This window comes from Dreissena polymorpha, chromosome 8 (genome assembly GCF_020536995.1).
Source record: "Dreissena polymorpha isolate Duluth1 chromosome 8, UMN_Dpol_1.0, whole genome shotgun sequence".
NCBI classification, from domain to species: domain Eukaryota; kingdom Metazoa; phylum Mollusca; class Bivalvia; order Myida; family Dreissenidae; genus Dreissena; species Dreissena polymorpha.
The window spans coordinates 58,181,619-58,186,920 of record NC_068362.1 but is presented as its reverse complement, the minus strand read 5'-3'; the positions used below and the strand labels follow the sequence as shown (position 1 = coordinate 58,186,920).

The following is a 5,302-nucleotide window of genomic DNA, read 5'->3' as shown; positions in this document are numbered from 1 at the left end:
TGTGACACACTTAAAACGTTACTCAGGAGTGTATCATGCAGAATGAGTTAAGGCAGTTTTTATAAAAAACATCATGGTTCCAGTTTGAGACCGATAATAAAGTATTCTTAGTTCAACATCGATCATGTAAGCTCTATGCATCAATCGAGTGCTGAAAAAGAACAGTTTTCAATTAAGTCATATAATCTCATACAATTGTATAAATGTGTTTGTTTTTTTCTTGCAGGATTTATCATATTACATATCGCCACTTCAACTTAAAAAATGTAAACAACATACCACCATACATTTCAAGTGCGCGTTTATTTATGTGATATGTTACGTGTTCTGCACCGCATTGATGAGGATGCTCAATTTAATAGATTCTTCTAACTTATGATTAAATTGGAGCTACATCGGTATTTGAGTATTTACAACAACGGTAATCATTTTAAGTTTATTGTCTTATTTCATTACTGATAACCTTCTGTCTATTATGAATTTATTGATAATAAATAATATGTTTATTTTCATATATTTTCGTGACAGCGATGTTATTTTAACATACGACTTTATTTACATTCCACCAAATTGTTGAAAAAACGATATGTAAATCAAACTATGGTTCAAACAGGCCACGAGTCCATTTTTCTTTATGCAAAAAAAAATGCTTTATATTGATAAATGTAAACATTGGATCGTAAAAGCTCCAGTAAAAAATCAAGAATAAAATTAAAAAAAGGAAAAGAACATTGCCCGGAGCAGGTTTCGAACCAGTAACCCCTGGAGTCCTGCCAGAGTCCTGAAGTAAAAACGCTTTAGCCTACTGAGCTATTCCGCCGAGTATACATACATTACGTATTTTATACCTTATATAAGCAATCTTCGTAGTTATACAAAATTTAACGACAAAAACAGAACTCTCCATATTGTTCAATCGTTTCGCGTTGCAACGCTTTATAATTTTTAGGTTTTATAATCGTCAAAAGATGCATATAATGGCTATATTAGAGCATGGTTAATGTTCAGTATTACTGTTTCCTCACAAATATCATAACTAACACGAAAATTTGCGAATCTGAAACAACTTTTTTCAATTTTGTCAATTTACCAAAGCTCACCAGACACCTTGTTTGAAAAAATGTGGCATCTGTATCATTAATGCATTATAACTAAGATGTTTAAATCAAGTAAAAAATACGATTACACAAAACGCAATGGATATTAGAACTTTAATTTGTGTTCAGTGGAAAATAACTTACCCTGCAACATCCAAAACGCCAGAAAAGGTCATTTATTTCCACGAATATCGCCGAAAATTTAAGATAGAAAGATCGACAAATTATGTTTGTCATTAACTTTTCAAGGGTTAATAATTTAATAAGAATATTCAATTACACATACATAATTCCAAATCTCAATGTCATGTCTTTATTCGTGTAATTTACTTATTTTCGTTTTGATTTAATATTAAGTTTATTTTGCGAATATGATCAAAGCTTGCTAACATTATCAGAAAACTAAGTCATTTTTTGTGAATTAAAGGGGCCTTTTCACGTTTTGGTAAATTGACAAACTGGAAATTTTTTGTTTCAGACACGCACATTTTCGTTGTAGTTATGATATTTGTGACGAAACAGTAATACTGAACATTTAACATGCTCTAAAATATCCATTATGTTGATCTTTCAACGATTAAAAAAACTGAGAATTATAAAGCGATGCAATGCGAAACGATTGAATAATTTGGAGAGTTCTGATGTTGTCGTTATATTTTGTGATACTACGAGGACTGCTTATATAAAGTATAAAATACAACCATTATGGTATGAGCGCGGATGGCCGAGTGGTTAAAGCGGTAGGTTTTTACTTCAGGGGCGCCAGGGTCAGTGGTTCGAGCCCCTTTGAGGGTGACTTTTTTTCCTTTCTTTAATTTTATTCTTGTTTTTTTACTGAGCTGTTTACATTTATCAATATGAAGCGTTTAATGACAAACTTCAATACACGCCAAAATCTGTGAAAAGGCCCCTTTAAGCAAAAAATTATATAAATCTCAACATGGATTATCTAATAAAAGTTTAGGATTATCATAACAAAATAAGTAAGTCGGTTTATACATAGTATATATTAGTGGATACACACCTTATTTTAAACAGGCATCCGATTTGCTTTTTGATTGTTTATCGTGAAGCTTGACGTCATTATGACTCACTACAGTGACATCATGTAGTCCCTACATCTATTGACGTCAATGAACAGCTCGTGAATCTGTCACGACAAAAGTATAGATTACAAAACTATGGCAAATGTGATTCTCGACATAAAGCTTTAAAATCAATTCAAATACAGATATAAAAAAGCGGATTTATTAAATTGCTTATTTACAGTCGAATAATCTACGGCCAGGAGTATTGATATTTGCTAGCGTACTTCGCCCGTCCGAATTTAATTTAATAAGCCTGACCTTTTGATTATCGACATCAACACTTTGGCCATGATTGAATAATTGTATTGCTTTACTTATATATGTCATGTATAGATACAAAGGAAAATCAAGTACAATGTATCGATTTTGCAAGTTATTCTGCAATTAGTCATGGGCTTCTTTCTAAATAATTCCCAAACGTGGTGCAACGAAATGTACATAAACAAACTCTTAAAAAAAATTGTTACTCAAATAATGTTCCTGTACAAAGTATGTTAGCGTTCCTTAAAGAATCCAAACAAAAAATAAAATGTTATATTTTTCCAAACATTATTTCACTTTTTATTAAAGGAATCTTTTCACGTTTTGTAAATTGACAAAATTGAAAAAAGTTGTTTCAGATTCGCAAATTTTCGTTTTAGTTATGATATTTGTGAGGAAACAGTAATACTGAACATTTACCATTGTCTAATATAGCCATTATATGCATCTTTTGACCATTAAAAAACCTGAAAATTATAAAGCGTTGCAACGCGAAACGATTGAATAATTTGGAGAGTTCTGTTGTTGTCGTTTAATTTTGTGAAACTACGAAGATTGCTTATATAAAGTATAAAATACGTCGCTCATGGATAATTGGCAGGATGGTCGAGCGGTCCAATTGGCTTTTACTCTAGGATATCGGGGGTCACTGGTTCGAGCCCTGCTGCGGGTTACTTTTTTTTCCTTTTTTAAATTTTATTCTTGATTTTTTTACTGAAGCTTTTTAGATCCAATGTTTACATTTATCAATATAAAGCCTTTAATGACAAACTTCAAAACATGCCAAAATCTGTGAAAAGGCCCCTTTAAGCGATGTTTTCAGATGCACAGTACTGTAGAGTCAATAAATTGACTTCATCTCGAGTCTTTGATTTGCATAAATCAAACTGACGTCATTTGCTCAATGTGTATGAATGAATTATAAGGCCATATTGTTTAGTCATGCTACATAAAACATATAGTTCTCATGCATTGACGAAACAAATTCCTACGCAACTTAGCGTCTTTGTCTTATATATACCGTTTAAGTTACAAGCAATGCTAGTCAAACTATGTTTGTTTGAAAGGAAGTCTCGTCGGAGCGAAAATCAAATTTAAGAGGAAAATGTCGTCCCTGATTAGCCTGAACGGATTTCACTGGCTAATCTGGGACGATACTTTCCTCCATGCATTATGCCATGTTTCCAAGAGCGCGGCTCATTTCTGTTTTCAGAAGAAAAATTAACATGGACCGTATAGCGCTACTGTGCCTCTTGCTTGCCTTCCTGATGTCGGTTGTCAGCGTCTCTGAAGGTTCCATGTGGAAATGCTGCGGCAACTGTCGGCGGCTGGCTCAGCAGTGCATCAGGTTCGGTAAAAATAGCTGTCGGTGTCGGGGTAAGATGGCGATCATTGCAAAAAGCGCATATCCGGTGCACGGCAACGGAGATATCTTTGAGCGACAAAAGAGTAAGCTCTCAATGTCCGACCGTGTGTTATTGGACGAAAAATTATGATTCATCTTAGTCCCCGTGGCTTTATTCTGAGACGGAACATGCATTCTACCAATCAAGATAATACAGTTTCCGGAGACACACTATTGATCAGTGGGAAGACAAAACAACAACAACAACAATACAATAACAACAAAAACAATAGAATAATGAACACTTTTAATACTTGTAAATGCGTATAGTCTTTATTTATTGTATATATTATATAAAAAGTTCATATCCTTTACTATATCTTTGTTAATTAACAGTCTTATGTGTTTAAGGCATCACACATATTTCATGTTTAATAGAATTACTTTTTCAATGATACACATGAAATTTCTTTTCAATGCATTAATATGAGATTCAATAATAAATAAACAGCTGGCGACTTTGTTGTTTAAAATAACCAGAAGAATCTTCAATTATCATTGGGTCTGTCTGGTTTGCACAGGGAATTTTGCACCGCATGTGAAACTGGAAATCCTTGAACGATACGTGAACATATCCACAAACGCATTCAAGTTCAGATATGAAATACAACTTGATATTTTCATTTGAACATTTTGATACGCACTTCCTCTACATGAAGACTTTTGTATGTTTACCCACAGTATTGTAAAAGATGCACAAGGCTTTACAGCAAGTCCGTTAAACTTCTCTTTGTGACAGAGAGAGATCGTGTGATGTTGTTTCTGGTTTGTAGAAAGCACTCATTGTGTGACGGTTTTCCCGGTTTGTTGTAAGTGCTCACTGTGTGAAGGTTTTCCTGGTTTGTTGTAAGTGCTCACTGTGTCACGGTTTTCCTAGTTGGTTGCAAGCACTTACTGTGTGAGATTGTTCCTGGTAAATTGCAAGTCCTCACTAGGTGACGTTGTACCTGGTTTAGTACAAGCTGTCACTCGGTGACGTCGTTCCTGGTTGGTTGCAAGCATTCACTCTGTGACTTCGTTCCTGGTTAGTTGAAATCACTCGCTGTGTGACGTTGTTCTTGATATAGTGCAATAACTCTATGTGTGACGCTGTTCATAGTTGATTGCAAGAACTCGCTATGTGACGTTGTTTTTGGTTGGTTGCAAGTACTCACAGTGTGGTGTTGTTCATGTTTGTAGCAAGTGCTCACAGTGTGTCGTTCCTCGTTTGTTGCAAGTACTCACTGTTTGACGTTGTTCCTGGCTTGTTGCAAGCGCTCACAGTGTGAAGTTGTTCCTGGTTTGTTTCAAGTACTTACTGTTTGACGTCGTTCCTGGTTTGTTGCAAGTACTCCCAGTGTCATGTTGTTCCTGGTTTTTAAGTACTTACCGTGTGACGTTGTTCCTTGTTTGTTGCAAGAACTTAAGATGTGACTTTGTTAATCCGCGACGATAAATCTGATTAAGTGTTA

General features: G+C 34.6%; 1 long non-coding RNA gene across 1 annotated transcript; it reads left to right on the top strand.

Annotated features, from left to right (window-relative positions):
• Positions 1-310: 310 nt before the first annotated feature.
• LOC127842465 (uncharacterized) lies at positions 311-4,309 on the top strand. Its single transcript, XR_008031656.1, has 2 exons — positions 311-421; positions 3,660-4,309. It is a non-coding gene; the product is annotated as an uncharacterized LOC127842465 (long non-coding RNA).
• Positions 4,310-5,302: the final 993 nt, after the last annotated feature.